The sequence below is a fragment of the Amphiura filiformis genome, chromosome 10, assembly GCF_039555335.1.
Source record: "Amphiura filiformis chromosome 10, Afil_fr2py, whole genome shotgun sequence".
NCBI lineage: Eukaryota > Metazoa > Echinodermata > Ophiuroidea > Amphilepidida > Amphiuridae > Amphiura > Amphiura filiformis.
The window spans coordinates 3349059-3372625 of NC_092637.1; the positions used below are offsets into that span (position 1 = coordinate 3349059).

Below are 23567 nucleotides of genomic sequence, written 5' to 3' on the forward strand. Positions count from 1 at the left end.
CAAACGTACAAAATTGGTTGCTATTTTAATAGTGGGTAAATCCAACCATAAACAAACTTTTTTTTGCTAGTATCTTTTCCATATAGCATAACCCTCATAACTAAAGTGCCAAATTCACATTTTGGCAGTTTTGAGAACTTAATAATAAGAGAACAGGTGCTTTAAAGGAGTATTTTGTGATCCTGGCATCCTCTTTTTATGACACTTTTCAGCAGATATCCACACAAAAAAACTTGTTCCCCAAATTTCAGTTGATTCCGATTTTGCATTTGCGAGTTACACATGATTATGTGTATTATACTGTTCCATGGGCCACTGTGTTGTAACTTTCAAATTTGTCCATATTTGTCTAACAAATTCATTTCCAAGATTAGTTTCTACATAAACATTCTGTATCAGAAGGTACCCCAGTGGTATAAAAATCTCTTTTTGTGGGGGATGAGGCTGTGGATCACGAAATGCCCCTTTAATTCTCCCAGTGTAAACCTTCACCAACGAATATGTGTCAGCTGTATTTCAGACTCAAAACTTGAGTCCAAACACTGCAAGGTCTATCTTGTTGCCCTGATAACCTACTTTAAGAATATTTAATTGAGCATCTTAAAGTACTTTGAATATAAATGCTTTAAACAGGGAGGTCATACTGCAAAGGCACAATATACATGAAACTAAATGTGAGCAATCAGCTATAATTAGCCAATATTTTGTGCAATATTGAATTTTTATGATTACATGCACGGTTCCATTGAATGAGGCTTTGCCAAGTTGAATGGAACAATATTTCACTGAATGAAAATATTCTTCCTATTGAACTAATAAAAATATTCAATATTTGTTTACAATAACTTGAACTTTATAAATCACCAGGACAACAAAATGAAACATAATTATCTTATAATTGCATTCATTTTAGAAGCATATCATGCCCCACACCTTTGATTTGTGGATTGAGGTGGTCGACATGTGAGAAACTATTACTATAGCTAGTGCAGTGGAAAAATAGACTATATCAAAAATATTCAATAGTAATTAGCCAATCCAAATAAAAGTATCTTTGTATGAGTTATATATGACACACCACCAAATAGATACACATATTAGACGATGTGATAGATTTCATCCCTGCTGAAGTTTTACCCTCTAACTGAGAAAGAAGAGTGGAATATTTCTTTCCAGGGCTATACTTAGACTGCTTGTTTAATAATTACTTTAGGCCACTTTTATATTTTTTTTTACAATTTCTGAAATGTTTCGAACATTTGGGGGTGGGACTTTACTGGAAGGTGGCACTATACTCACGTTAGTACGGTAATTTTGAGATATTTTCAAGTTTTGCAACAATAACTTGTACCATAAATAAATCAGTATCTGGAATGTAACTGAAATGGTATTGCCTGCTGTCTTCAAATTTTATTTTTAAAAGGTGCACTTTTATTTACCCTCAGACCAATGTGCTTCTTTTTTGAGAACAAATGTGACAAGATCAAGAGAAATGAGTCTGATGTCGCTAATATTGATTTTGAGATATTGGCAAAGAAAGTGTTAAAATTCTTTTGTTTTATACTGTTTTTAGCGATTGATATATTAATGTAACTTCGCAAAGAAAAGTCGTATCAACATGGGGTTTTCCGGTTTTGAAAGCTCTAAATGTCCTCTTAAGAAACATAGATAAAACTCATTTCTGACCACGGTCGACATGTGACTCATTCCTCTTGATAATGTCACAAATGAACAGAAACAAAGAGTTAAAATCTTATCAGTGATGTAGAAAGAAACAGAATGACATTTATAGCAATTGCTTGAGCAGCTAAGAATCTTTGCTTCTAGATATTCTCCAATATTGGATTATTTCCATACATTAGCTATTATGATAGGTTTTCCTCTCACTAAGTACTTTTGTCAGCATGGGCACAATGTTGATCTCACACAACTGAACATGTTCACATGTTCATTGGTACATCGAAGAGTTAGCAACACCAGTGTGGGTCAGCAAGGTAAAGGTACTAATAGTTTGTCTCTTTTCTGATACACATATATTGATTTAAAGCCCACACCTTTTTAATTGTTTGAAATCCTTGAAGTTATTTTTTATTTTTAATTTGAGACAAATAAAGAAATGCGAGTTGGATTAGATAGCTATAAAGTTTCTAAATTTTGGATTTATAAAGCCCCTTTCTCCAGATCTTAGAGGACTCAAAGCGCTGTAATTTCGCTGCAATGGTGAATCATCACAATCAGATCGCATCAACTAGGTTGCTGCCGAACGGCGCACACCTATCCGCATTTAGATTGTAACATTCACCAATTATCTGTGCAGCTCCCCGAATTTCATTGGGTGAAGGAAGTTATTGATAACCAAACAACTAATCACCGATTTTTGCGATACAGGAGGAAACCGGAGATCCCGGAGAAAACCTGCGAGAGAGCTGTTTTGAATTGGTCGAATTATTGTATCCTGTGAAGATAATGACCTTTGGCATAATTTGTTACACAGTTATTTTAAAGCGGGCTTGATGAAGAATTAAAATATCACAGTTACACTTAATTTTGCAGGAGTGGTTTCTGGAGTTCTGATGTGCAGTGGGTTCATAAAACAACACATATCTCAAGAACCACAGTACATGAATTAATCTAGACAATGACAATTCATGTAAGTTGAAAGATTATGACAACTCTAAATAGTCTTAAAGCATGTCGGGGTATTCATGGTCATTCAACATGTTCAACTCCCCCCAAAATAAATTTTCATTGTTTAGATTAGTGGTTAATGAAAAATGACACCTTAAGACTTTAATGGGTATGGAATGCAAAACATGCACTTTCAAAAATTGCTTAAGGTATTGTGGTTCTTGAGATATGGGTTGTTTTATGAAGCTGTTTCTTTTTGAAAATCATTACATCAGAAATCAAGAACCATAAGACATACAAAAGTGCAACTGTGGTATTTTTAATCTTCATCATGCCTGTTTTCAAGTAGCTGCAACAAATGCCAGTGGTCATTACTATTCACATGATACAATGATTTGACCAATCCACAACAGCTAACAAGGACAACATGGGGGATTTTGTAATCCATAGCCCCCTACCCCCCATCCTCTCATATGCACACTTTTCTAATAAAAACTTTTTTTAAACCACTAGAAAGCTTTGTCTCTAGATCTATACATCATGTTTATGTACCAAATATTTCTTCCTGATCAATTCGTTAAGCAGAAATATCACAAGTATAAAAAATTTGTTTGATTGGCGTAACCTAAAAAGGGGTAGGTAGGCAGGGGATTTTTTAAACTTTTAAAGCTGTTAATCGCGTAAATTTGGGGCCTTGCGAACCTTTTTTACTTCTTTTACTTTTAACTTTATCTATTTATTTTTGTATTACTTATTATTATTTTTTTTGCAAAAAAAAACAACCAAAAAGCTTGGGTCAGGCCTACTTTTAAGGTCAGTCGTGTTGTGCCAATCAAACAATTGTTTTTGTTTTAGGCCTTACGTTCTGGTATACCAGAATGAAATTACAACACAGTGGCGTATGGAGCAGTGTAATACACATAATCATGCATAACTCGCAAATGCAAAATCAGAATAAACTGAAATTTTAGGAATACGCTTTTTCATGGATACTGAAAATGCTAGGATGACAAAATACTCCTTAACCATGAATTGCTTTCTAATGTTTTGCATTGTGTGACACAAAAATCTGTCTGTTGCACACATAGTGACTCAAATTCCCTTAACAATTGTATTTTCTTATAATGTTGTTTGTTAAAATATGGCATACTACATTGGATTAAAATTTTAATAATAGACAAACTATTAATTTTTTTTACCCTTAAAATTGTGTTTTGTTGCACATTGTTTATTAAAATATGGCATACCACATTGGAATAAAAATTAACAGACAAATCTTTTAGCCTAATAGGGAATGAATGCTTAAAAACCATGAACGTGCATTCACGGTGAAATTCCACCTATGTATGGAAGTATATGTGACCAGCTCCAACAACACCCGGAACAAGTTGCCAGACACGTCTTTTGAGTTGTAGGCCTTTAAGCTGGTACTGCACCCCCTGATAAATTTGTGGCTAATTTGGCATTTTTTTACAAAAAATAACTACACACTGGTAACAAAAGTTATGTACATTATAGGGGCAAGGAATCCAATTACTTCACTGAAATTTCAATGATTCAAGACAAGTTGTTCATTATATATGTTAAGAAATGAGGTACATTCTAGCAGTACCTCTCTTCTTATCATAAATAACTTGTTGAAGGGGTGTAGCGTCATGAAATTTAAAAAAATCCCATATGAAAATTGCCAAAAAATGGCTTGTCCCCCCTTCCCCAATCAGATACGGTGCCCCCCATCATGGTCGGTGCTCCCCCATGTGATGACCCACGCTACGCCACTGACTTGCTGCTTGTCTTGAGTCTCTGAAATTCCAGTATATAACTGGATTCCTTGGCCCTAAATATACATAACCTTTGTTACCAGTGTGTTATTATTTTTTGAGAAAATGCAAAAATATAGTCACAAATTTATCAAGAGGTGTAGTATCACCTTTAAGATGACATTCCCATAAAAACTATATCAAATTTTGAAATTCTTGATTTCATGGTATTTGACTGTGGGACTAAGTGGACTTTAAAATCCTTGAAAGTACTTATCAAAAAGAGGTTTATTTAATCAATAAGTAACTGTTGAGCTGTGATAATCCTTATTCAATCCTGTGTAAAGCATGTCACTATTTGGCCCATTACTCAATTGCAATTTGGATAAAATACTAAGGTACCATTTACAAAATTATCTACTAAAGTACATCTTAAAATCATTTTAAAGTTTATTGTCTACTGCTTACATTTCTATTCAAATCATGAAATCATGAAAAAATGTGACTTGTTCCTGGTTTTGTCAGAACGGATCACATATGTTATTACCATTACACAACTATATTCAGTTTTGGTGTTTTCAAAACTACTGTTTATTCATAAGTTCATTGCAATTGATGACAAAAATAGACAAACTTTTGCCATGGCAAGTTTAAAAAGTTAACTGTATGATTTGATCTCAAATATACGGTCAGATATAGTATCATGATGGGTACAGCAAATATGTATAGCTATCTCCATTCTATAGTCGACTTGAAAAAGGCAAGACTTGTTTATTTTTAATACTGCATGGGACAATAGAGTGCCAAATCAATTTAAAAAAAGCATGTTAAATTAGTATGAAAAGTGCAGTTCATGTATGTGGAGCTGCGCCAGCCAGCTATGCATGCGTACGCCATTCTATATCAATCCATGATGTTACAAGTCCTGCCTATTACGAGCTGATCATAGCGTAATTTTATTATTGTACATAGAAATGAGTTTCACTTTGAAATAAAGACCTTTGCGGTGTCACCTGATGACCAACAACAAAAAAATAAAACTTTGAAAGGAGATTTAGTGATTTTCAGTCTGAGCATATTTGCAGACACTTTTTAGCATGGTACATAGATATTTTAGTAAACTGGCTTTTCAAATTACCCCATCTGGGATGATAAATGAAAAATGTACCTTAACCTTTATTTGGAATTTGTCACCATGTGATTTAGTATGCAATTCTGTTTGGCATACACTGTAAGAGCATTATAATGTTATTATAGTAACAAAACATTGCAAACACAAAATAAGCCAAATACTGTCACAGATCAACATAAATACCTACATTATAGTTACAGCTTAATACGGTGCATGTATGGCACAATGCTTTGTTAACATCACGGTGCATGGCACGATCTTAGGGCTGCAAGAGGTGTCACCTGGAAAAAATATGAAAAGAGGAAAATAATTGTACTACTTGCACCTTATATTTGTACACTGTGGGTATGCAACTCACCGACACACAACACTAGGCACACAAGGAGGGGGAGAGCTGGAGAACTAAGAGAGGGACAGACAGAGAGAGAATGAGGGAAAGAGAGATAGGAACAAGTGGCATTGCCAGGGGCATATGCCTCCAGTCAGAACTCTTTCTCCCCAGTTGCCCACCCCAGAAAAAAACCTTAATTATGAAAATGTCCAGTGTTTGCTTGCGCAAAAGTACGTAGTTGGTATTACCCTCCCTGAAATTGACTTCCCCTCCAAAAAACTCTAGTGCCGCCACTAATCGGAACAGATTCAAGTCATATAGATAGACTTGACTAAAATCATAGAAAATAATACCCCCATCTTCATCATGAAGAGAGAGATAAATAGAGACAGACAAAAAAAAGGAAGTAAAGAGATGCAAACAGACTGAGAGACAGACTTGACTAACGTGATCAGGAAACAATGCCTTCATCATCTACTCCATTTTTTTTCAACCGGACAAGAAACACCTTCAACTTCATCCATCCATATTTTCTTCACCACCTTTGAATGTACAAGGGTTATTCAAAACGTTGTGCCTCAACCCTCATATCTGAAAATAGCAGCCCTTTCATATTTTCCACAGTTATGATATACGAGGGGGGGTATCCAAAAGTTTTTGACATCACCCAGAAGGAAAAGAGCTATATTGATGACATTTTGTCAGTGTAATCACTGGTCCTTATGTACATTATGGTCCAAAAATGGTCTCATAAGTATGTTTAATTTTTTACAGGTGGCGCTATGATGGGCAATAGGCGCATAACCTTTTCATGATAAGATCCTCCACTTTTTTGAGTTTTTTCACTGTGGCCGCATCATCCGTAAATGATTGACGTCCACTTCTTGGCTCATCTGTAAGGGACATGCGGCCAGTTTGAAAATTCCTTTTTCAAAAAGCAACAGTGCCATATGATGGGCAATCATCACCACAGATAGCTTTCATTTCATCATAGATTTTCTGAGCATTCTAGGCCAACCCTCCAAATGCAGAAACTTAATCAATATGCGTGCCTCAATTTTCACTACCTTACAGGTTATGCGCCTACTGCCCATCTAGCGCCACCTGTAAAGAAAGTAAACATACTTATGAGACCATTTTTGGACCATAATGTACATAAGGACCAGTGATTACACTGACAAAATTTCATCAATATAGCTCTTTTTCTTCTGGATGATGTCAAAAACTTTTGGATACCCCCTCGTAAGGGCAGGCCCTCTCAACTCGCAAAGTCCTCCCTTAACATATTGGCACTTCATGATCTCTCAAATTTTCCTTTGGCACTTAAAATAAACTAGTTAGAAGGCCTGAGACTACAAGATTCCCATTGCGGCTGCCTGCACAGGTACGCCGTCACCAAGGTAGCGGGCTGGTACATGGAGAGTATACCTACACAGCACCAATGATGCTTCTGCACATTACCCACCAGCAGTGGTACTGTACTGGTACTACATTGGTACTCCCCTTGTACTGCACAGTACCAGCCAAGTACTGGTGGGAGAGCGTGGCGCAATGGTTAGGTACTTGCCTTTAGTGCATGAGGTCCCGGGTTCAATTCCCGGTGGTGGTGATTTACTGGGATACTGACTTGGATAAAAAGATCTGAAATTAATTGGCAGCATTTGTAGATTAAATTCAGACTTCCGCTCTCCACATGGTTCATTTAGAATTGTGTAAATGAATCATGATACTACCCTGTCCTTCGGATGGGATGTTAAGCCGTCGTTCCCGTGTGCAGAGAGCCATTACTGTACATGTATCTCGCAGCCAGTTTCGAAAAGAGTAGGGTTTTAACTCCTGACTGTTCCCAACCCGTCCCGGTATTCAAATGGACCCCAATGGAAATAAGCTTCAATGTAGGCTTTCTTGGGTTATCCAGGCTCGTCCAAACCCGAACAAATCAAATCAAAAATTATATAAAATCATGCTTTATGTGTTAAAATGTCTGCATGGATATGGACCAAATTATCTCATTGAATCAATTTCATTGTACAACCAAACTTGTCCTGGCTCGCATTCTGCAATGGACACTAAACGTCTCTCTATACTAAAAGTCAACCATAAAGGCCTGCAATCAGCTTTCGACAAGAGTTTTTCTTTCACCGCACCTGCACTCTGGAACTCACTTCCATTTGAACTCCGTCCTGCTGTTTCTCTGCCAATTTTCAAGAAAGGTCTCATAACATTCCTGTTCCCTCAATAATCTGGTGGCTTTGTTTCAGTTTGCTGTTTTATTTTGCCTTTCAAATATTTTGTGTTCCATCTTGGCGCCATGGTCTTTATGAAATGGCCCTATAAATGCCTTGTATGTATGTATGTATGTATGTCCCATAGATTTTCCAAACGGGAAAAATACGATATCTGCAGAAGGAAGGTGGTATGAAAGTCAAACAACCACAAAAAAGTGTATATTTATAACATTATACCAATAACTCAATTTCAGCCAAAAGTGGATTTGCAACAGAGCGCTTCATAGGTTAATTACGTTTCCTATTTTAGATGGTATCATTGCAGTTTAATCAATTTCTTGATAAATATTTGATGTTTCTCTGTAAACATTGCTTAATTTGGCCTTAGGGCCACAGTGCTTTTTTAATCAAATGAAATGTAATGAATGAGTGATTAACCATCACATGCCTTGAAAATCTATACCCATTGATCTACTACACAGGCTAAAACAATACTAAAATGGTTATTTTTATAATTGTACATGTAGGGCGAATTTCTCGATGGGTGGCTTAGCAGTTGGCTAGTCTAGCCTCAAGGCTTAAGAGGTCGTAAGATCAGGCTTAACTGAAAACATGTTCCCCGAAGCATGGCTACCATAGCCTCGAGGCTTCGTTAGCCTGTGGGCCAGGCTTGTAGGATTAGCCCCAGGCTTCGGTAAAATTTGCATTTCTCGAAATCAGTCTTCTGTAGCCGTAGTCTACGCAAGCCTGTTAGGTCAGGCTTACAGCGGCTTTTCTTGGCCCTGCCTCAGAGCAGGTCTTGGGTCGTAAGCTGTGATCTATTTCAATTGACAAATTGCTTAAATTGTAATGCAAAGTTTTTCTTTCATATTTTTGAGAAATCGAAACAGATGCTGTCTTTCATTCAACATAGAGTAAGTAATAATTATTGTTCGATTTAGTTGAACATTTCAACATTTTAAATATAATAATAAATGTTGTGAGCATCTTCAGGAGAGGAATGATCCTTTTCTGAAGTATTCGGATACCAAATTTAAATCGCGCTGCCGATTCAGTAAAGACAATGTATTAAGGCCTACTGATCTGCTTGGCTTGAACCTAACTTGTAACGGTCAACAAATAGGAGCAACCCTCTCCTTCCTGTTCAACAAATATTGCTAACCTTACGATATTTTGCTATACAAGAAGTGCCCCCATTTTGACATGTCCAAAAACCTTGACGTTTCACATGAACTTGCTCCCATGCTTTCCTCTTTTTTTCTGAGATTTGCTTGCTTTCAATGACATGAAGCAGTGGCTGCAAAATATGCAGTAATTCAATTCTGTATACATTTGCTGACTTTTCGGAGGCATGCTGATGCTAATAATGGCTATATTTGTGAACGGACACGTTTCGCTAACATACCCGAAGGAACAGTTCTTGAAAAATTTGAATGATCAAGAAACAAAACATTCTTATATCCTCCTCCTCCTCCTCATCATCATCATCATCATCAACTATACACTCATGCTAAATTCGCAAATAGAACATGAAAATATCAGCAGTAGATAGCACGCAAGATGGTTGTCAAATGCTTGGTTATGTTTTTGTTTTTGCACCAAAATTATCCTTAAATAATGTTATTTTACTTTTGACAAACATGTGTATGATTGTGAAACAATTTTTGCTTTAGGCCTACTTTTAGGGAATCAAAGTTTCCTTTTCTGTAGGCTTGCAGTTTGACCCTTTTTTTGAAATGCAAAGAAAAATTAATGAGTCAAGTAAAAAGCATAGAAGTATCATTCATGCAAGCAGGACTCATAATTAAGTAAAGTGAAAATAAAATAATACATAAAGGACACAAAAAAACAGAAAAATAGTCTTGCATCAAGTTGTGTACGGTGTAAGCCCAAACATAAGACCGCCGGTTTAGGCTAGTCTTTGCGCTGATATCATTGCGATAATAAGACGGTAACCTTGTTAGTACGGTAAACCGTGACGGACAACAGCTTATGCACATCTACCTCCAACTGCCTATACAATTAAGTCGCTGGTAGAAAGGGACGCGGTTGTCAAGCGTTAAGCCTGCAAGGCCTCTAAGACCAGGTTGAATTTGCGTTCAAGAAATCCGGCTACAGTTAAGACTCGGGCTTCGAGAGCAGGCTAGGCTTTAGCCTCAAGGCCACCTTAAGCCTAAGGCTTACTAAGAGAAATTTGCCCGTAATGACTTACCTAAAAGGTTAGTAATTCAATATAAATTGGAGTTTACACCGGAAATGTAAATACCCCGGAATACTTACCTCCACTGGCTCCTTCTTTCTCGCCTGATACTACATAACCAATATGCGCCACTGCTCTGTTTTCTATTAATTGCAAACAAGAAATACATTCAAATAATATTTCCAAGAAACTGTGAGAGATTTAAATTAAACTAGACGCCACCCAAAGTAACAAGATTCAGACTGCCTGCCCTCCAGTAAAAGGAAAGTCAGTTTCCTAACAAGTTTCAAGTGGCACTAGATTTGCTTGTTTCTTGCCCAGATGAACTTCAAGCAAATATTTCCAAGAAACAGTGTGAGATTTAAACTGAAAAGAAACACATACCTCAGCATATCAAATGGACATTTCGACTGTCTGCCTTTGGGTCGAGAGAAAGGCAAATTCCTAGATTTCCTTGTTCTTTGTCCAGAGGAACTTTAAGCTATTCATCGTTGTAGTGCGATGTTAAAATTGAGTCAATGGGTTGCTAACAGGTGTACAACCCATGCAAGTCTTGAGCACAAACCAGATGAATCACTCACTACAACGGCAAATTAAAGTCAATTTTCTTTAATAAGTACAGCTAGATGAACAGTGTGCGGGGTCAATGCTGCCTTGCTGATTTCCATCCTGACTGCAAAGCTATTCATTGAATTCAGTATTTCCATTTAAATTACAATTTGCATTTACATAAATACTTACCTCCACTGGCTCCTTCTTTTCTCGCCTGATACTACATAACCAATATGCGCCACTGCTCTGGGTTCTATTAATTGCAAACAAGAAATACATTCAAATAATATTTCCAAGATACTGTGAGAGATTTAAATTAAACTAGATGCCACCCAAAGTATCAAATAAAGATTCAGACTGCCTGCCCTCCAGTAAAAGGAAAATCAGTTCCTAACAAGTTTCAAGTGGCACTAGATTTGCTTGTTCCTTGCCCAGATGAACTTCGAGCACATTAAACTCAATTTTCTTGCATAAATGCAGATGAATAGTGTTTGTGGGGTCAAATGATTCTTTATCAATTTCTATTCTGACTGCAATAAGCTATGATTGAATATAAGCTAATATAGTATGTATTTCCATTTAAAATACAGTTCATATCTACATAAATACTTACCTCCACTGGCTCCTCCATTGGCTGCACCCACGCCCTGTGTATTGCTTTGGCTTCTATTAATTGCAAACAAGAAATATATAAGAAAAGTATTTCCAAGAAACAGTGTCATTTTTAAACTAAAATGAAAAAAAAACACCACCCCAGTGTATCAAGTGGACATTTTGACTTGTATTGTCTGCCCTTGGAAAATTTCTGCTGAGGTTTGACTGGCCCTACATGTAGGTTTAACTCACTGATGGAAACAAAATCAGTCAAAGTCACTATATTAAATTGCTGCATATTTTCTGGTAATTTTGGCTAAAATGGAGCCTTTTCCACCTTTGTTAGCAATTTCTTGCATTATAAAACTTTGAATTACACTCTATATTATTGATATTCATGTCTTGAATTTTAAGCTATTTGGAGCATTCAAAGAGGAGAAAATTCTCATGGAAACAGCCATTTACACCCATTTTTTGTGAATTTTACTGGGAAATTTTACACTGCTTAAAGTGAGCATTAATGGCCATTGCCATGGAAATTGCATTCTCTTTTAATGCTCTCAATACCCTAAAATTAAAGAAGCCTTGTTTATTAATAAAGTTAAGGTGGTACTACACCCCTGGCATATTTTGTGCCTATTTTTTGCATTTTTATCAAAAATGATAGCGTATTGGTGACAAGTAAGATATGTATATTATAGGGGCAAGGACTACAACTACTACACAGCACAGACAACAGTTGTGGAGTTACAGTCAAAAATAAGGGAAAACCAATATTTGATCAATAAATAAATAACTACTTGCCATGAGTTGCTGAATTTTCAGTGCAGTAGTTGTAGTCCTTGCACCTATAATATACATATCTTACTTGTCACCAACGCACTATAATTTTTGAGAAAAATACAAAAGTAGGCAAAAAAATGGCCAGGGGTGTAGTACCACCTTAAGTGTAATTCAAACTTTTGGAATGTAAGAAATTGCAAAAAAATGGTTAAAAGGGTCCATTTTTGGGCTAAAATGACCAAAATCACTAAAAAACATGCATTATTATGAATTATGATTTACTTTACTACACAACTAGATTGCACAGCTGTGTTTGAGCAACACACATATTTGCCAACACTGAACTGTAACCCGCCATAACAGACCCTTATCCCACTGTGACACCCCTTAAACGTGCCACCTCTTAAAACACCAGTAACACTCCTTAGCCAATTATAATATCATATACACCCCTTAACCCTAACAGGACGGTATACTACAAAATACTACTTGATATATGCGCTGTTCGTGCATGCATCCCATGTGGTGTGATGACGCAATCGCCCTAAGTGATATAAAGGCACAGTTTCGCTGGCCAGCGAAGCCCAAGACCTGTGGCAAAGTGTCGCCGACCCAGTGCCTGGCATGCGAGGGGTCTCGGGTTCGAATCCCACCCAGAGCAAACAACTTCTTTCCTTCTTTTCTCTCTTTATTCCTTCCTTCTTTCCCTTCCTGTCGCCAAAAAGCCCTTAGCGGTTAGGGTTAGAGCCATAATGTGTGATTTGCTCCACAGCAACACCCTCAATTTTTCTTGAATTTCTACTTGCATGATTGTAATGCCGAGTGATGAGCATGATGTATCAATGAATCAGTGATGTATAAATTGTGTACATATCACTATCTTCATACTGTACGTCTGATATTATACATCCCAGCTGCGTAAAGCTCCCCAGTAATTAATACAATCAGCGAGCTAATACACGCACTGTATGCGCTGGAATGAAATAACAATTTTCTTCATTTTACCTCGTTTGTTAGGCTCAAAATTAAATGGGGACAATGTAATCAGTGAAAACTAACATATGAATCAATATCTTTATGCAAATCACACATTATTGCTTGATACCCCTTAACATAATACAACACACTTCACATATGATAGCACCTCTTAATCCTCCAACACTCATTTACTCACTCTGACAACCCTTAACCCACCTGAACTGATTGTATGTGCATTGTGAAGAATTGTGTCTAAAGCCAGTATTATTGCAAATTATAGCTAGCTACCAAATTAGTGATAATTGGACTATACTAAACAATGATGTACATATTTTGCTTTTTATTACCTATGAACTTAGATCTGGGGTCACAGCTACTAGGCCATCAGTGTACAATCTACCAAGAAATGTACCATATTTTTCAAGCTTTGGTAATTTTTGCTTAACCATATACCATCCAAAGGGCTTATTGGCAAATACAGTTTAGTTCTGCATGCTGATACATCGATCTTTATATGAAATGGGCACATTGATATTTCCATACGTGCTGCATTTATTTAGTTATATTTTAACCTAGACATTATTTTAGGCAAAAAACAAAATATTTCGCCCCCAGCCCCCACTGAAAAAATCATGCACATAAAACAAACTACAATGAGATTATTGATAAGATTCATCAGGATCGTTCAAAAGTAAATTAATTAAATGAGATTCTGGTTAAAGAAAAAAAAAAAAATTGAAGTACTCACTCGAAATATTTCAGTTCCAATCAGGAACCTTGTTCACTCTGCAATGACTGTAAGTGGTGTTTCGAGATGTCGGCAGTCCTAGGTGGCTGTGATGACGTCGCCACTTTGTAGGTTGCCTGAAAAAATAAGTGCCAAAAATTTCACAAGGTTCCTGATTGGAACTGAAATATTTCGAGCGAGTACTTATTTTTTTTATCTATAACCAGAATCTCATTTAATTAATAAACTACAATGAGGCATGGGATCTCACATACCACCCACACTTTTCCCTGGCTTTTTTTTCTTTCAATATATGAGCACAAATGCTCTAGCTCATGCACCGCAACGACTTGCCATAAAATGACAAAAAGACTTTCTGCTAATATTGTTTCATACATTTTGACAAAGAATAACAAAATAAAAAAATTGATCAAAAGCCTATACACTTGAACCTATATCGGCCAAAATTTATGTTCTGAGATTCATATTTCTTCTGCTTCTAAAGTATCATTACACCCGATTGCACTTACTCTTAAATTGCCCCACTGCTTCTTCTTCATTCTCTGTATTCATCATTTTACTAACCATCTTCTCCGTTACTACGATGCATTATTAGTATGCTTTCTGTAGAGAAAAGGAACAAAAGGAAAGGTGAAAACAGAAAATTGATACATTGTCTTGAAATGAAAAATAAACAACAATTTAATTACCATTTCTGCTGCAAATTGGAATGAAAATTTACAGTGGGTTTCTCCAACACACACCAAAAAAAAAATCATATTTCTTCATATTCAAGAATGTTATTGATCTCTGGTAGTTTTTCAATACGCTCATTTATTGTGTAATGTCTTTACTCCAGTAGTGTTATATATTAATATTATTTTTGGAATTTTTTTCGGTTTATTGCGGAAAAAAATTGAAATTCGCAAAATAAGCTGTCAAAAACTAAATTTGTGCGCGCTACAGGAAACAAACTTGGTTTTTTTGGCCTTATACAGTTCCCCTAAACTTAGAATTAGAATGAATGATTCTGAATAATATTGCATGATCACCGGCGTGTCCAGCATCTTTTCTTGTGTGGGGTTCGGAGGGCCTTTCAGAGTTATGTAGGGAGCTTAATGGATACAATCCCAAAATACACCTGAGCACCCCAAAGCACCCCCCGACATGCCACTAATGATGATAAATCAATGAAAATCTCGGCCAAAAGTATCTTCCATAGCTGATATTGATCTAATCATTTCATGCAAACTGTTTGCTTCATATTGATTTACTTTGGTGCTTGTTTTTGTAGCCAATATCATTATATTGTATGTGTGCCATTGACTGTATGTAAGATGTGTCAATGGAGGATCCGGGGCGGGAGAGCCCCATAGGATTGTACACAAAATTGAGAAAATATGGCCAACATTAAACCTTTGTATCTTAAGGGGGTACTACTCCCCTGCCGAATTTTGTGCCTCTTTTTGCATTTTTCTCAAAAATTATAGCGCATTGGTGACAAATAAGATATGTTGTACATGTATATTATAGGGGCAAGGATTACAACTACTGCACTAGAAATTTTATTTCAGCACAGACAACAGTTAATTGTGGTGTTACAGTCAAAAATGAGGGAAAACCAATATTTGAACAATATATCAATAACTATTTGCCATGAATTGCTGAATTTTCAGTGCAGTAGTTGTAGTCCTTGCCCCTACATATCTTACTTGTCACCAATGCGCTATAATTTTTTTTTTTTTTTTATAAACATATATCATCCTGGATTGTAGATCTACCTCATAGTAGATCAAATATTATAACAAACTAATAAATTGCCTAATTAAATGCTAATTAAGACAGTTTTCCCTATATGTTACTGTACAAAGTGTGCACGTAACACTCCGACATTTCTAAGTGGCTTATCTCTTGCCAGAGTCACCCTGCTTATTCAAAAGTACACATATTTGAAAGGACATTTGAAGAGAAATTCAATTATGCTATTAGTTTTAGTGCCAGAAATGGAGGGGAAAAGTTTTGATTTGATAATGTCATTAAAATTGTACAATTATTTTACAATTTTTGACCACTATGTATGTTTAACGCAAGGGATAGCAAACTCTTTTTTCCTAATTTGCTTGAAGGGCCCATGCAATGTCTTTCTGAATCCATATTTATTTTGAGCTACATGTACATAGCTTTCAGAAAAGAAAATAAGGGGTTCATCATGACAAGAAAGATGCAATTTTGTTGTTGTTTCACCTTGTATATTTCTTACCCACCCTGTATTATGTTATACTTTGTTGATTCGGCATCCTTGTAATATAAGCTTTCCAGAAACATATACTTTTAATGGTCTAAAATGTTTTCATTAAAGGTTGTGTTTAAGTGAATCAAAATTGGTGATTTTTTTCTCATTTTACATTATGCTACACGAAAGATGACCAGTTCATGACATGCGACCATATGTGTTGTATTGCATATATGTGAATCAAATGGTTCCTCAGACTAATGAGTTTTTGTTTTGTTTTGTTTTTCCCTTTTTCCCCTCGTTTTTCCTCTAAAACACCAAAACAACCGACGGTCAAAATGTTATCCACGAACAGGCAGCGCTCCATAAGTGATATCAGGCCAGCTAAAATAGTGTGTGTCAACAATCATGGTGGAGCCCAGTCCTGATGTATTGTGGCTGACACTTTTATGTCTAAATGAACATGATGACATTAATATCATTTAATTACCTCCTGCAATGGGCATCACGATTGTGGCATAATATGCAACCTCCATGCCGTTGTAAGTCATGTTTTTATGTTAGCCCTGTAAAAACAAGAAATAAAGATACAACTAAGGTATATAATAGGTATAAAAAGCTTTCAGAAAACATTTTTGAAAACTTATTTTATTATTTTTTTTGTTATAATATTTTAACAGCAAAAGAAAGACATTTTAGAGAAATTGGCTTTTTGAGCACCTATTTCTCAAGCAACTATGACAAGTTATATATCATTTTAAAGCTTGATTTAAAAAGATTTCAACTGTTTAATATTAAGAACTCAAAATTACGACTTAACACCGATGGGTCCTTCATGGATGGTAACAAATGTATTGCAGACTCCAATCATTTTGATGTTCATGGGCAAGCCTACCACCCCAACACTTGGGCCAGACCCCATTACGCCCAAATATCTTCATTCTTCAAAAAAACCGGGTCAAAAACATGACATTTTGAACATTTCAAGCAAAGCATGAATACATTGTACTTGAATAGGAAAAGCCTAGAACCCATGACATAGAATGCGGCACACCTGCATTATAAATTAAACTACCATTGGTCACATTTCAATTTCAATTTAGTAGTAGGGAAGGGATCAGACTTCACACCAAAGATAATTAGATTTGCTTCAAGAAACACAAATATCAGGTAGCCGCTGATATGGTTTTTGCAGTTAAGTGTCAGGGATCATTTTCCCCCGACTTACAAACCAATTGGAGCAACTTTGAAATTGACCTGATCTTTGACCTAAGATGACCTTTGTGGTTTTATACTCCCCAAGTTATGAGATTGTTTTTCCTAAATTACAGTTCCATCACAGCATCTTTAAATTTGACCTGACCTTTGACATGGGCAAAGTTTAACATTTTAGTGAACAGTCAGGAATACAATTAGCCCTAGAACATATTAACCATTTTTACTTAGGGCCAGGGGCACTTTACATTGAAACACTTGTAGAACATGCTTGACAATCCAGTACAAAAGTTGAAAGCATTTCAATGCTTACTGAACCAGTACAAAAGTGTCACTAATAAATCCCACATTTCTAAAGATACCAGTGTGCAAATTTGGAAAAAAATCAGGTCATCCAGCGGATGACCAGGTCATGAAATCGGGTCTTCCGCAAAAAATATTTGGTCATTTTGGTCAACCATAGATATATATTTTAAAATTTAGATTTTAATTTTTTTAAAGTTAGAACTTTGCATATTAGGCTAAAACAAACATGTTTGTTTCCTGTAGCAGGTGAGGCCTAAAAGTCCAATGAGATATGCGTTTTTTATCTGTGTCTTGAAATGAAAATCCTGCAATGGTAATTTACAGTGGGTTTCTCCAACACACACCCCCATCCACTGCCACACACAAATCATAGACCCTATTTCTTAATATTCAAGAATACTTATGACCCCCGTTCAACCGGCAGATTAAAAAAGTATTTAAAAAATCACAAGAGATATTTTTTGTAAGAAAAACATAGAAACAGTGGTGTTCTTTTCTACTCTTAGTATTTATTTGCTCACTGCTTGCTTGCGCCAGGTCTTGGAACTTTAACTTAATTAGAGCCTTTGCGTGTGTTTTTATCTTTGTGTGTGACTTCGGGTAAACTTGGTGACTTTTAATACTTTGAACACTACCATTAGGTCCTTGATTTTGTTTCAAAAGAGTCTTAAAATAGCAAGCACAATAAGGTGGGTACCAATTTTATATACTGTTGACCAAATTTTGAAGAAATTTTTCATATAGACGAATCCAATTTCACGCATTCCTACACCTCAATGGCAGCCATTACCTGGGTCCCCGCCGGCTCTATCTCACCTAAAATGTGAAATGATGCGGCCTTGGAGGGTATTTTAAACTGCATTCTATCACCTGTGTTACACGTAAACAAAAGAATGATGACAGTTTATAACACCAAAGAATCTAACATCGAATTTCAAGCTGGTTTAATCCACCCTGTTACCTGTTTGGTGCATGCGTGGACCCAATAATGGTCGACCAAATCTTGACCATGACTTGGCTAGTTGGATTTGTCTATACTGACCTGCACAAATCGTTAAGTGTATGGTGTAAGGTATGGCGTACATGTAGGACTGGTGACTGATGAGTGAGTCCAGAAAAAGGTACACGTACGGTATATTCTGGGTGTATAACAAACACCAAATTGGCGTTTTATGACCTTTGACATGCATGCATACATTGACATTCTTTTGTCGAGAGTGACATGGTCTTCAATTTATTCCGCAATTTATGCTGAGTGTCCCAGGGAGATAGTCGGGATAGGCATCTGAAATGATGTAACGAAACCGGAAGATGTAGCCTAGGTCTAGACAATAGGCGGATTAGCGGCCATTTTGTTTCTACATGATGTTATTCATGTGTCCTTTTATTTTAGTACACAAATATAGAAGTTGATAGGTTTACAATTGTAAAATTATATTTTGAGTACCGGTATACAATATATTCTGTAGTGAATCAATCAAATGACGGTGTTTGTTCAGGTATTATATGCTTGATAGAATTAAACTGTCTGACCAGCTAACATTCTCCTCCGCCGTACCATGTTGCGAAGGTGGAGGAGACTAAAGCTGTATTGACGAACACGCATGCGTTATGAACAGGCACCCTCCTGAGTGTCATTGGCAGACTTGACTATGCTTCAGTGGTCATGAAAGGATTCATATATTGTAGATAACGGTCCTTTGCCCCAATAATCCCAAAGCAAGGCTAAGCTATCAATGGTCAGAAACTGCTCTTCGGAAAATGTAGCAAGAACTCCCCAGTCCAAATGCTGGTCATAAACGGCCAATAGATAAATGACTATCATTGGAGACTGAGTTCCGCAGTCTAAACAAGTCTAAAAATGTTTTTTACTCTCTGGTATATCTGCCTTAAAAAGGAACTCATATGGTATTTCGTGATCCTAGCATCCTCTTTTTATAAAATTTTGTAGTAGATATTATCCACAAAAAAAAGCTTATTCCCAGTGGCGGCATCAGGAAAAATTTTAGTGGGGGCATTGGGGGGGCAAAGTGAATTTCGGGGAGGGGGCTAAATTGCCTCAAATAGCAGAAATTTATGTAATTTTGGGGATTTCGTCTCTGGTATACCAGAACGAAATTCAAATTTGATGATATTATTGCTAAACAAATTAATCTGCAATTTTGAGAAAAATGGGGAATGAGGCTCCCATGACGGCCATGAGGCTGGATCACGAAATACCCTAAAACATAATGTTTGTCAATTGTCATGTGGAATTAAATTTATGTTTATTAACTAGCATTACTAGCAATGCATTCTTTTACTGATAGCAATTGTGCATTCTTCTTATTGATAAAATAAGAATTTATAAGATGCATTTAGTACAAGGAACTTATACACTGTCCTCATTCACAAACTGATACTATCTGACATGCCCAAGCCAGGCGGTGGCGGGCGAACCCGCCAAGCACTCTTAATTTCTACCCGGCACTCAAGTTAATTTTGAGCCCAATTACCCGGCACTCCAGTCTCAAATGTTTCAAATTTAATGAACAATCAGTACAAAATTTGCAATTCTTATCAAAATTTCAATTTTTTTACAATTTCATATAAATTTCACCCGGCACTAAGATTTAGCTAGCTATAACCCTGTGTCCAACTTATATAAGGCTAAGACCGTCAAGAATAGGCTCCGTCACCTGTTGTTTGGGATCCCTCACAGTCTCTCAAAACATCAAAACACCAAAAGCGATGCACATACTTAATTAAAACAGTCTTTTATCATATTTTATCAGTTTTGTCAACTTGCCTAGAAAGGTCAAATTTTGCCAAATATAATCGCTTGCATAGGATTCCGCATCACATCAATATTGGCGATCATGTTTTTTAAACTGAATTTTTAGTGAATTAGGCTGGTTCCCACCAGCATCGACATCATGCACGTGACACAGCTAAAATAATCGACCAGAAATCGGGGATCATTAAACATCAACCGTTTCAAAATACCTAATGACAGTAAACTGAATGGAGAGCAGTCCAAATTTTGAGCCATACATCATCATCCCCCACTTTTCTAAAAAAAAGTTGAGATTTTTATAGCACTGGAAACCTCTGGCTACATAATGTTTATGTACAAAATATTTCTTGCAGATTAATTCGTTTAGCAAAGATATCGTGAAATTTGAATGTTTGTCATCGGCCTCAGACTGTGGTGGAACTCACTTCCTGGCACCATCCTAGTCTCACCGTCTGTTGAGACTTTCAGGGAGCTGTGGCGGCATCAATCTAGTCTGCAGCTATTGGTTTTTTACTCGCACACTGTATTTGTATTAATACACACACTCACTCTTGCACCACTCATGGACAAAGTCCCTCGGCTATACATCCACATGTGGAACCTACCGAGTACAGAAGTAGAAGTAGAAGTGTAGGAACCCATGGATTCGACCACTGTTGATTTGACCCATGTAACATTGTCTATGGAGTATGGAGCAGTACACATAATCATGCAAAAAAATAACTCACAAACACAAAATCGGAATCAACTTAAATTTTGGGAATAAGCTTTTTTCGCGGATAGGCCTATCTACTGAAAAATGTCATGTATTAAAAAGAAGATGATAGGATCACGAAATACTACCCTCGTTTAGTTGCCGAGCAGGCGTTGACGAGTATTTTCGTAGAAGTAGAAGTAGAAGTACCGGTACTCCTTTAATTTGATCTCGTGTGCTAGCTTTTAATGTTTGAATGTTTCCATGTTCTAGTGTATCATGCGTATTCTGTCGGTCGGACATCCAGGCATGAACCGGCTGACAATAGCACTGCACTGGAGTGAAAACAACATTCGCTGAACTCTGCTCTGCCACTTTGACTTTGCCCTGGCCTGTACACTATTGACATGATTGAGTATTCACTCGGTCGGACATCCGGGAACATTGTCCCCTTCGTCCCCTTTGCACAAGCGTGTGCATAGCAACCAGCTCGAGAAAGGGGAACTGCACATGCGCTGCACATGCGCACACTGGTTTTACAAGGCTATTTCCCCTTTGTGACGTCAGCCCGACCAAGAGAATTGTGCCAGGTTCGACTCTCTGCAAATAAAAATTTGCGATAAGTTGTTTTCACTCCAATGCATAAATGGATGTGACGTGGCCCCGACTAGACGTTCGCTTTTCGTATCTCTTTCCTTGTTGGAAAGGTATAACGTTGACGAGATAGGAACATGTACCGAACATCCGGGACCTACAATGTACTCTGGCTGCCCTGTTAGGCTGAGTAACAGTACATGAACATGTTCTTTCATGTCTTTTGTGCCTATGTAAATTAGTCATTGTGTAAAGCTGTGTTTATAGTTTATACCCATAGGTTACGCATCATCACACTGTCTGAATCATTGTCGTTAACTGCACAAGTTATGTGTGCAGTTCTAGAGAACGTTGACCGACAGAGGGTGTCAATAAGACAATATAGGCCTACGTGTCGCTTTTGAAAAAACAGCGATTCATGCGCATGCTCAGCAGGCAAATACGACGGCGATTTAGTACACTGATCATGTGTGCGATTCAGATTTCTGGAAAAGCGATTGAGTATAAATGCATCTTTAGAAATGACTGGTGATTGTGTGTTCTGAAGTGGGTTTTATCATGTTAATTAGTGACCTGACACACATTTGTACTATTTCGGCTCGATCAAGCATTGATTTTTTGTACTGGATCGTTCAAGCATCTCCAACAAATTTTTCAATGTAAGTGCCTCTGGCCCTAGTGGAAGTAAAAGCGGATACTATGGCCAGAGTTCTAGGGCTAGCCCCGACCGAGAGAATTGGGTATTAAAAAAGCCTATTCCCTACAAATGCAGTACGTACACATTACACAAGTACGCAGAATTCGGCACCCTCAATCATTCCCGAGGCTACGCATTCACAACATTGTGTGGTTGTGCCTGATCAAAACCGCGCAAAATGACAATTATAATTATACCTTAGGTATATCCACGACAAACGTAAGGAAAAGGGATAAATTACATAGAAAAGCTGCTACTACGTACCTCTCCGCACAGGGTCCTACCCGATTTCGTGTTCGATCGTCAGTGCATGGAGATCGCCATCTTGGTTATCACTGGTAAAACTGGCTGGTTCCCGAAACATTTCCACATCATATTTTAACGGAACTCTATGCTGACGAGAATTGTACGGTAGTAGCATTAAAGAATGCTACTATCCATATGCCAGTATATAGACATTATAATTTCGCACATTGCCTAATGCTTACTATTTTTTTCCAGTACATATTGGCTAATGCGTACTGTTTAAAGAATCGCCTGGGACAACTGCATCGCAGTCCTGCTTCCTGAAGAAATTGTGTGAAAGGTGAAAATAGCACCATTTTGGAGATAGAGAACGGCGCAAGGAGTTAATTGTTTGGAGAACTGCGCAAGGAGTTAAGTTTGGAGAAAGCAGCGCAAGGAGATAAATATTTGGAGAAAGTAGCACCATTTTTGTGTGAGGATTTTATACGCAAGGATATTTATAAATGCAAGTGCACAAAGGACTTTCGCAGGACAAGTGATTAAGGATCGATATATACATCAGCCGTCCGAACATTGCAAGAACTCTATTACCATCAAGACGAAGAATGCTGGCTAAGTAAGAGTGATTATATTTGATTGTATCGTTTGTGCATTTGTTGTCATATATTGTACCAATCATATTTTACTTTCAATTAAAGACTTAGATTTTGTTAGCTTAATTAAGGCAGCTGTGTACTCTAGACATTGTTTCTTTCGCAAAATTTAGTTTTTTTGATATGTTTGTATATACTTTGTTATGTTTTTTTTTATAAATACAAGGAATGAAAATCCAGATTTGTAAACTCCGACTGCAATATTTTAATGATTTTATTTCACTATTCCACTCGTGTTTG

At 36.9% G+C, this 23567-nt stretch overlaps 1 long non-coding RNA gene across 4 annotated transcripts; it reads right to left on the reverse strand.

Moving 5' to 3' along the window:
- Positions 1–76: 76 nt before the first annotated feature.
- LOC140162428 (uncharacterized) lies at positions 77–22968 on the reverse strand. 4 transcript variants are annotated; one of them, XR_011860278.1, is made up of 7 exons: positions 22693–22968; positions 16637–16712; positions 14444–14537; positions 11445–11497; positions 11021–11084; positions 10360–10422; positions 77–5801 (listed from the first exon to the last, which is right to left on the reverse strand). It is a non-coding gene; the product is annotated as an uncharacterized lncRNA (long non-coding RNA). The 4 variants fall into 4 exon arrangements; XR_011860279.1 differs by lacking the exon at positions 16637–16712; XR_011860277.1 differs by lacking the exons at positions 14444–14537; positions 16637–16712; positions 22693–22968 and adding an exon at positions 13935–14041.
- Positions 22969–23567: the final 599 nt, after the last annotated feature.